We start from the raw sequence: 10,777 nt of genomic DNA on the forward strand, positions 1-10,777 counted from the left end.
AGGGCAGCTTCGTCTCCAATGCCCCTTCTCTTGGCAATAAAAGCAAATGGACTCTTTTGGAATGACACAAGGAACTATCTCAGAGTTTACCTTTTCTGGATCTCCAATGTCATCATTTTCAATGTCCATTGAAGTTTGGGAGTTTGATTCACCAGACAAATTTGCTTGATCAGCACGCCAAATCATTGCTGATTCAGCAGCTATAAGCAAATAGGTGAGATCAATGAGGGTCACGTCGTGATCCATCATATAGTACTCTCTAACGAACTCACTATATGATTCAGGAAGTGACTGAAGAACCCAGTCAACAGCCAACTTACTTGAAATCTCGACACCAAACATGCTTAACCTATCAATGTGTGACTTCATCTCTAAGACGTGTGCACACACAGGTTTCCCATCTTCGTGTTTACTTGCCAAAAGGGCTTGAGTGAGCTTGAACTTTTCAAGCCTTCGAACTTGTAGGTTTGGGAGAACAACGGGAGGAGGTGGAGGAAGTGGAATCAAGTTAGTCCACATGGTAAGGATTGATCTTTCACCTTCATAGTGGAACAGACTTTGAGCAGGAATATTTTTTCCTTTAGATTCGGGAAGACCATGGTTAGATTCAGACATCTACAAAAACGGGAGAAAATTCAAGTTAGTTGATAAGAATCCTTGATGTAACACCCAAAAGAAACATCGAGGCTAGGATCCAACACAACATTCCACAAATTGGAAGAGGGATGCCATAATCTAATTTGCAGAATATTTGAAGGTAGGTAAATGACGATTTACCAATTTCCACCATGAAAAACGAAAAAGAAGTTAAGTTTTAAATGTATTGGAAACTCCTAGATCCTTTGAGATACATTGAAACTATTCAATGGCATGTTTTAATCTCGGATTATGCTCTTCTATTTGTGACTGGGATGTCGAGGATCACAAACAAGATGTGAATAACCATGCAAATGTGCTTGGTAACCTCATTGTCTTTATCATTAACTATTGATGTGCCGGTAAACCACACACGCTCCATCAAAATGACAATTATGAGATACCCATTACTACTCTTTATTAGTGCCTTTTAGTGTGCCAGTTAACCACACACGCTCCACTAACAACCAATAAAGAATTTCATGGATTAGCATACTTTTCACATTTCTCCTAGAGTAACTAGAGTTGGGATTTTGTAAAATAATGTTCTAGTACTTTCTTTAATAACATTATACTTTAAATGAGATGTAGTTGTCCTATCAAATCCGTTCTGCTAACGACCCTCCACTAATCAAGGAAGCGGTGGGTGAGAGTGGACACCCATTCAACTACCATTTTATAGGCAGTTTCCTTATACCCCCCTTATAGATTAGCTTCGTGAATGAGGCATACTAGCGATTTGACTGACCATATTCTTATACATATATAATATTTAACTTTTAATTATAATATACATATAAGGTGTGTTTAAAAACATTTTAAAACTCCAAGGGTTTATATAAATTTTTCAAAATTTAAACTATTAAATTTTAAATTTAAGTAAACCAATTAATTAGATTTAATATTTATCTATTAATTAACTTTTAATTAATTTATTAAATCTTTTAAGGATTATCTAATTAAATGAAACAATTAACTTAATCCTAATCCATATCCCTTCTAGATTTCAAAAATGTGGGGATAGGATAATTTCCTTAATTTTCTCAACCAAATAACTAGATTTAATATTTGTCTATTAATTAACTTTTAATTAATTAATTAAATCTAGTAAGGATTATCTAATTAAATCAAACACTTAATTTAATCTTAATCCATATCCCTTCTAGATTTCGAAAATATGGGGATAGGATAATTTCCTTATTTATTTCAATTATCCAATAAGGCAACTATTATCCAAAACAAAGAAACCTTAAAAGGGGGAGCATATTTCGAAATTACAAAGGGAGAAGGCTAGGGTTTTGGAAACCCTAACCCTAATTTCGACTAGGGTTCATGGAGGCTAGGGTTTTCGAAAACCTTTTGCACCAAAACCCTAAAATCGAAAATTTTGGCCTTTATGGTTTAATGGCTATAAACCCTAATTTGCAATTCAACTATTATAGCAATTCAATTTAAAACAACCTGGCTCTGATACCACTGATGGGTTTTAGGTAAAACAAATAAACTAGAAAAACAATTCCTAAGTTCACATGCAACCTACTTTGGATCTATGTTTTATCTATTGAACATACAACTTTGAATTGCAAAACAAGAACCCTAGAGGAGAGAGGCTAATATCAAAATTAACAAACTAGGGTTTAGTAATTACATACCTTTTAATTGTTATAGTAAACAATTGATAATTCCCTTGATCTTGATCTTGATCTTCTTGGAAGCTTAGCACCACAAGTGTAATGCCTCTAATGGAATCACACCCAAACTAGCAAGAAGGAAAGTAGAAGGAGAGAGAGGGAATATGCAATTTTCAGCCCTAAGGGTTTCTTCCAAAGAAAGAGTGACCAAAATATGAACTAGGAGGCTCCTTATATAGTTGAGGGATCTAGGGTTTAGGAAAAACCCTAATGCTCCTTGCTTAGGGCCTAAGCAAAGCCAAAAGCCTTATCCAAGCCCCCTTGGATGAAATCCTTAGGGTTTCCCCTATAGATTTCGTCCACCTCCTTCCAAGGAGGTTCTGGAGCCTTCCCCTCAACTATTAGATAATTGCAAACTAGTCCCTGCACTTTATAATTAATTCTTTTAACCCCAAAATTAATTCTAATTAATTTCTGGCTAACAATTAATTAAACAAAATGATTTCTTATTAATATATTAATCTTTTAACATATTAATAAATTCATTTATATTAATTTATTAATCTTATAATAAATTAATATCTCTCCTTTCATAATTTCCTTGTCCGATTGCTAGGTTTGAGGGCAACCCAAAAGGACTGTGCTGCTATCAATTCAAGTATATACCAATTATAGTTATGGGCTTAGACACCTAATCCAACAGTCTCCCACTTGGATAAGTCTGTAACTATAATTGCTAGTATGCCTTCTAAATTTGACCAGCAAATTGTAGCTTCCAAAAAGCTGCTGCCGAACTCTGACCCAATCAGTTACGAGTCCTAAGATAAGAGATCACATGACCCTTCGTTCTACTAGATATCTCTAGACATAAGACATGGAATACAATCAATCTCTTTGTCCAGAATCTATGTTTCCCGATTTCTGATTTGTGATGATATAGGACTTCTAATCGAACACATCAATTAGTCCTGGCTGGGCCCAGCACATAAGTCAACACCAAATCATCGAGGGGCCCACAGATATCGCTTTTCCGGTTAGGGCAAAAGGAACGAATAAACATTGACTCATATGCTTGTATCTTTTACTCATCAAACCATACATGACAATACGTTTTATAACACCAAGTTACTGATGCGTTTTCGTATCACCAATGTATAGCCGACTTGCAAATTACAACTCATATATCTCTGTTTCAAGATCATAGATATTATCGTCTCAGTATTACTCGTGATGAATTCCATGAAGTAATACTCTGAGCGTGGGTTTATCCAATACTCAAATCTCAATTTCTGAGTACTCATGAACGTTGCAGCAAATCTATTGCCATGTCTATCCTTAGACAATTCTACAATCCAGTTCATGACAGTCTTGATTCACTACTTACTTCCAAAAGTACGAGCGACTGTGGAGTTTGAATAATCTTATTATTCAGGAAGTCAAAACATGCAAAGTGAAACGCAATAATAATATTAATCCTATATGGCCCCAAAGCTTTTGAGCGTAAATAAAAAACACTTTTATTTAAACACCATATTGATTACTCATTATTCATTGCTTACAGTTTCAGAAAATCAACTTATTACTTGAATTATAACCACAATTGTCCCATGCTCCAAGCATGCACACTTTGGTTTCCTATGGTCCATACTTTGTGAAATAGATCAATTGAAAAACCTTTCCAATGATGCTCATTTCACAATTCCCAATCCCTATTATTAGTGTTAGAACACAAGGTTCTTGCAACTACTAGAATATGCTAGATTCTAACATTTTATGCAACGATCCTTTCGCAAAGTCACAGCACAAAAGTCACCAAGACTTGGCAAATGAAATTACAAAGTACTCTATCGGAAATTATTACAAGATAATTCCATAGACGTGAAGTCTCACATTCAAAGTACATTCCTTTGAACATCCTTCTTGCATAAAAGTTTCTAATCTAGACACAGACTCTCAACATCCAACTCCCAATATGGAGACATTTCCATATTTGCCATATGACGAATTATTCTTAATAGAATCTTATCTATTCATAATAATGTCGACATGGCCCATTCATTACTATACTTCCAACTACTCACAGGCGACAAATCCTGAGTGAACCTCTGATTTTCCTTTGATAGTTGTTTAATTATTTTAGTCAGAACCGATTCTAGATCCTTTTTCCCTCCTAATACCCTAGGCATTTGGAAAATTTTAGAATGGTCAAATATTACAGCATATGCAATCAATCCTATACCCGAAGCGTATTGGACACAATGCATAATGTCTCACATAAAGACGTGATACTTTATCATCCTTCTGCCATAATATTTTATGTGTCCTGTTCCCACAATTCGATCTATGAAGAGGGATGCCGTGATCATAATCGAATTTGAGAATGCACTATATATCCTTGACTAAATTTATTAATGTTTCTCGATCTAAGCTTTAGAATTTTGAAATGAAGTATAATATTCTCTCCCTTAATTATAGAAAAACAACTTTTCAAACATTACAACTTTGCAAAGTGAATCTTTGTTTTCTATAATTAATATTGCTAACTCGCAATACTTTACCATAATAATCATGCTCCCACTAACATGATGATTATTTTCTTACCAGCATAACACTTATGCTCCCACTAGCTTTGACATGTATTCAGAAAACAATTAAACTTCCAGAGAACAATGCTTATTGAATTCCTTAAGTTCATATTTCTAATACCTAACGCTTTGATAAGCCTTTATCAAAGCTTCTTAAAATCATACACCTTTGCCTTAGAAAGCTCATATGTGTGTCTAGACAAATTCAGAACTTATGTCACTAAGTCCCAAATGTTCAGACTAATTGTCAAATCTCACAATTCGATCTATGGAGAGGGATGCCGTAACCATAATCGAATTTGAGAATACAATTTCCACAATCGCTATCTTCTTAAAATCTATCTTAGTGAAAGCATTTCCTCACAGTCATTTTCATGAAGGAGGTAATCTTATGACACTTAGATTTTGTGGTGTATAATTTCCTATCCATGTGAATTTGTCAAAACCAAAGTTTGTGACAAATCCAAACTCATATGGACTGAACTTTCTCAATCTTGATTTCTTGCCTTATGGTAACACGAGTGCCCACCATGTCTTCCAAGCGGTTTGGCAACTCATCCTTGCTTATCAATGTACTTTCCATTGATCAAGGTGCTTTGTCTTTATGCATTCACATGAGAACTCATAGAACTCACATGCATAATTAACTCAATTGGAATGGCACAGAAAAGGAGTATGTCATCCACGATAGGCTGTAAACCTCAAGTCGTGTGCTAGTGATGATTGATAAGGTTTATTCTTGATTTGTTCTTGAAACCTTTTTCAAGATCATTAAAACTCCCACTGACCTCTTGACATATATGATTCTCTTGTCAGGAAACTTTCCTCGACAAAACAAATATTCAAGAGTTAGTGTAGTTCTTATCAAGACAAAACACTTCACAAAATTTGTCCTAGTTGGTCTTTGTCTTATCCAAGACATCACAACTTACCAATTTCAAATGTGCAAGAATGAAATTTTTTTTTCAAAATTCCACATTTGATGAGTGTTATAAACCTTCTCAAGACTTGTCACTCAATTCACAATCTTGGAGTATAACTCTAAGACTTGATGTTGGAACGAAGTATGATTGACTTCTTGATTTTAACCATTTCCACAATTCTCTATTCCTCTTCTTAGACATGTAAATGCACTAAGACTTACTTAGAGGATCAATTGAGATATGGTTCCTAATCATTAAGACTTATCATAAAACACAATAAAAGGTACTCTCCCTTCTTCTTAGAATAGAGAAACTTTTATCTTTCTGCCTACTTGATTCTTCTTATTCGTTCTGCTATTGATTGAAACTCTTTCGATCAACTCAGAATTATACTTAATCTTATAAGTATAACCATATGTACTAAACTTTAGTAAATCATGATGAATATCTTTATCACTCTTGTGGTGGACTTGATCAATGTACAACCTAGTGTACTTGATCTCCTAGTCCTTCTCTTGACACTTTGCCAAAGAATTAGTCGAATTTCCAAGTATGAAGTTTCTCATTCATCATGCAATCTAGTTGTATGATTTCAAGTTTCTTTCCAATTGAAACTTGGGCGATGAGAATCTTTCCTTATTTGGCAAATTCTCGACATTTCCACAAATAACATAATTAAGAATCAAATCCATTCATTGTAGTAATACACAAACATCAATTTTTCACAACGATTTCATTGCAAGGATATGTATATATAAAATTATTCAAACCAAAATTTCTTTTATAAAAGCAGCGGAAAACTTGTCCTTACAATGCAAAATCAACCGAAAAACTATGTATTTATTCCTAACAAATTTATCATAACTTTCTAAGCTCAAAATCAGATCTACGAATCCATGCGACGGTGATCCATTTCTTCGTGATCAGACTCATCTTGCTTTTCCATCAAGCTTCCTCTCTTTTCTCTGATCCTGCAAAACATTCAAATGTAATCTTATCACATTATGTATTAAGAATCAATGAGTAGGAACATGATGGATTTAGATAGTGGATTTTATACCCGATGAGGAGTCATAACACTAGACTCTCCCATCTCTTAGATCTCTCAGGTAGATAGGGCAGCTTCGTCTCCAATGCCCCTTCTCTTGGCAATAAAAGCAAATGGACTCTTTTGGAATGACACAAGGAACTATCTCAGAGTTTACCTTTTCTGGATCTCCAATGTCATCATTTTCAATGTCCATTGAAGTTTGGGAGTTTGATTCACCAGACAAATTTGCTTGATCAGCACGCCAAATCATTGCTGATTCAGCAGCTATAAGCAAATAGGTGAGATCAATGAGGGTCACGTCGTGATCCATCATATAGTACTCTCTAACGAACTCACTATATGATTCAGGAAGTGACTGAAGAACCCAGTCAACAGCCAACTTACTTGAAATCTCGACACCAAACATGCTTAACCTATCAATGTGTGACTTCATCTCTAAGACGTGTGCACACACAGGTTTCCCATCTTCGTGTTTACTTGCCAAAAGGGCTTGAGTGAGCTTGAACTTTTCAAGCCTTCGAACTTGTAGGTTTGGGAGAACAACGGGAGGAGGTGGAGGAAGTGGAATCAAGTTAGTCCACATGGTAAGGATTGATCTTTCACCTTCATAGTGGAACAGACTTTGAGCAGGAATATTTTTTCCTTTAGATTCGGGAAGACCATGGTTAGATTCAGACATCTACAAAAACGGGAGAAAATTCAAGTTAGTTGATAAGAATCCTTGATGTAACACCCAAAAGAAACATCGAGGCTAGGATCCAACACAACATTCCACAAATTGGAAGAGGGATGCCATAATCTAATTTGCAGAATATTTGAAGGTAGGTAAATGACGATTTACCAATTTCCACCATGAAAAACGAAAAAGAAGTTAAGTTTTAAATGTATTGGAAACTCCTAGATCCTTTGAGATACATTGAAACTATTCAATGGCATGTTTTAATCTCGGATTATGCTCTTCTATTTGTGACTGGGATGTCGAGGATCACAAACAAGATGTGAATAACCATGCAAATGTGCTTGGTAACCTCATTGTCTTTATCATTAACTATTGATGTGCCGGTAAACCACACACGCTCCATCAAAATGACAATTATGAGATACCCATTACTACTCTTTATTAGTGCCTTTTAGTGTGCCAGTTAACCACACACGCTCCACTAACAACCAATAAAGAATTTCATGGATTAGCATACTTTTCACATTTCTCCTAGAGTAACTAGAGTTGGGATTTTGTAAAATAATGTTCTAGTACTTTCTTTAATAACATTATACTTTAAATGAGATGTAGTTGTCCTATCAAATCCGTTCTGCTAACGACCCTCCACTAATCAAGGAAGCGGTGGGTGAGAGTGGACACCCATTCAACTACCATTTTATAGGCAGTTTCCTTATACCCCCCTTATAGATTAGCTTCGTGAATGAGGCATACTAGCGATTTGACTGACCATATTCTTATACATATATAATATTTAACTTTTAATTATAATATACATATAAGGTGTGTTTAAAAACATTTTAAAACTCCAAGGGTTTATATAAATTTTTCGAAATTTAAACTATTAAATTTTAAATTTAAGTAAACCAATTAATTAGATTTAATATTTATCTATTAATTAACTTTTAATTAATTTATTAAATCTTTTAAGGATTATCTAATTAAATGAAACAATTAACTTAATCCTAATCCATATCCCTTCTAGATTTCAAAAATGTGGGGATAGGATAATTTCCTTAATTTTCTCAACCAAATAACTAGATTTAATATTTGTCTATTAATTAACTTTTAATTAATTAATTAAATCTAGTAAGGATTATCTAATTAAATCAAACACTTAATTTAATCTTAATCCATATCCCTTCTAGATTTCGAAAATATGGGGATAGGATAATTTCCTTATTTATTTCAATTATCCAATAAGGCAACTATTATCCAAAACAAAGAAACCTTAAAAGGGGGAGCATATTTCGAAATTACAAAGGGAGAAGGCTAGGGTTTTGGAAACCCTAACCCTAATTTCGACTAGGGTTCATGGAGGCTAGGGTTTTCGAAAACCTTTTGCACCAAAACCCTAAAATCAAAAATTTTGGCCTTTATGGTTTAATGGCTATAAACCCTAATTTGCAATTCAACTATTATAGCAATTCAATTTAAAACAACCTGGCTCTGATACCACTGATGGGTTTTAGGTAAAACAAATAAACTAGAAAAACAATTCCTAAGTTCACATGCAACCTACTTTGGATCTATGTTTTATCTATTGAACATACAACTTTGAATTGCAAAACAAGAACCCTAGAGGAGAGAGGCTAATATCAAAATTAACAAACTAGGGTTTAGTAATTACATACCTTTTAATTGTTATAGTAAACAATTGATAATTCCCTTGATCTTGATCTTGATCTTCTTGGAAGCTTAGCACCACAAGTGTAATGCCTCTAATGGAATCACACCCAAACTAGCAAGAAGGAAAGTAGAAGGAGAGAGAGGGAATATGCAATTTTCGGCCCTAAGGGTTTCTTCCAAAGAAAGAGTGACCAAAATATGAACCAGGAGGCTCCTTATATAGTTGAGGGATCTAGGGTTTAGGAAAAACCCTAATGCTCCTTGCTTAGGGCCTAAGCAAAGCCAAAAGCCTTATCCAAGCCCCCTTGGACGAAATCCTTAGGGTTTCCCCTATAGATTTCGTCCACCTCCTTCCAAGGAGGTTCTGGAGCCTTCCCCTCAACTATTAGATAATTGCAAACTAGTCCCTGCACTTTATAATTAATTCTTTTAACCCCAAAATTAATTCTAATTAATTTCTGGCTAACAATTAATTAAACAAAATGATTTCTTATTAATATATTAATCTTTTAACATATTAATAAATTCATTTATATTAATTTATTAATCTTATAATAAATTAATATCTCTCCTTTCATAATTTCCTTGTCCGATTGCTAGGTTTGAGGGCAACCCAAAAGGACTGTGCTGCTATCAATTCAAGTATATACCAATTATAGTTATGGGCTTAGACACCTAATCCAACAGTCTCCCACTTGGATAAGTCTGTAACTATAATTGCTAGTATGCCTTCTAAATTTGACCAGCAAATTGTAGCTTCCAAAAAGCTGCTGCCGAACTCTGACCCAATCAGTTACGAGTCCTAAGATAAGAGATCACATGACCCTTCGTTCTACTAGATATCTCTAGACATAAGACATGGAATACAATCAATCTCTTTGTCCAGAATCTATGTTTCCCGATTTCTGATTTGTGATGATATAGGACTTCTAATCGAACACATCAATTAGTCCTGGCTGGGCCCAGCACATAAGTCAACACCAAATCATCGAGGGGCCCACAGATATCGCTTTTCCGGTTAGGGCAAAAGGAACGAATAAACATTGACTCATATGCTTGTATCTTTTACTCATCAAACCATACATGACAATACGTTTTATAACACCAAGTTACTGATGCGTTTTCGTATCACCAATGTATAGCCGACTTGCAAATTACAACTCATATATCTCTGTTTCAAGATCATAGATATTATCGTCTCAGTATTACTCGTGATGAATTCCATGAAGTAATACTCTGAGCGTGGGTTTATCCAATACTCAAATCTCAATTTCTGAGTACTCATGAACGTTGCAGCAAATCTATTGCCATGTCTATCCTTAGACAATTCTACAATCCAGTTCATGACAGTCTTGATTCACTACTTACTTCCAAAAGTACGAGCGACTGTGGAGTTTGAATAATCTTATTATTCAGGAAGTCAAAACATGCAAAGTGAAACGCAATAATAATATTAATCCTATATGGCCCCAAAGCTTTTGAGCGTAAATAAAAAACACTTTTATTTAAACACCATATTGATTACTCATTATTCATTGCTTACAGTTTCAGAAAATCAACTTATTACTTGAATTATAACCACAATTGTCCCATGCTCCAAGCAT

The sequence above is a fragment of the Lactuca saligna genome, chromosome 2 (assembly GCF_052625555.1).
Source record: "Lactuca saligna cultivar CGN05327 chromosome 2, ASM5262555v1, whole genome shotgun sequence".
Lineage (NCBI taxonomy): Eukaryota > Viridiplantae > Streptophyta > Magnoliopsida > Asterales > Asteraceae > Lactuca > Lactuca saligna.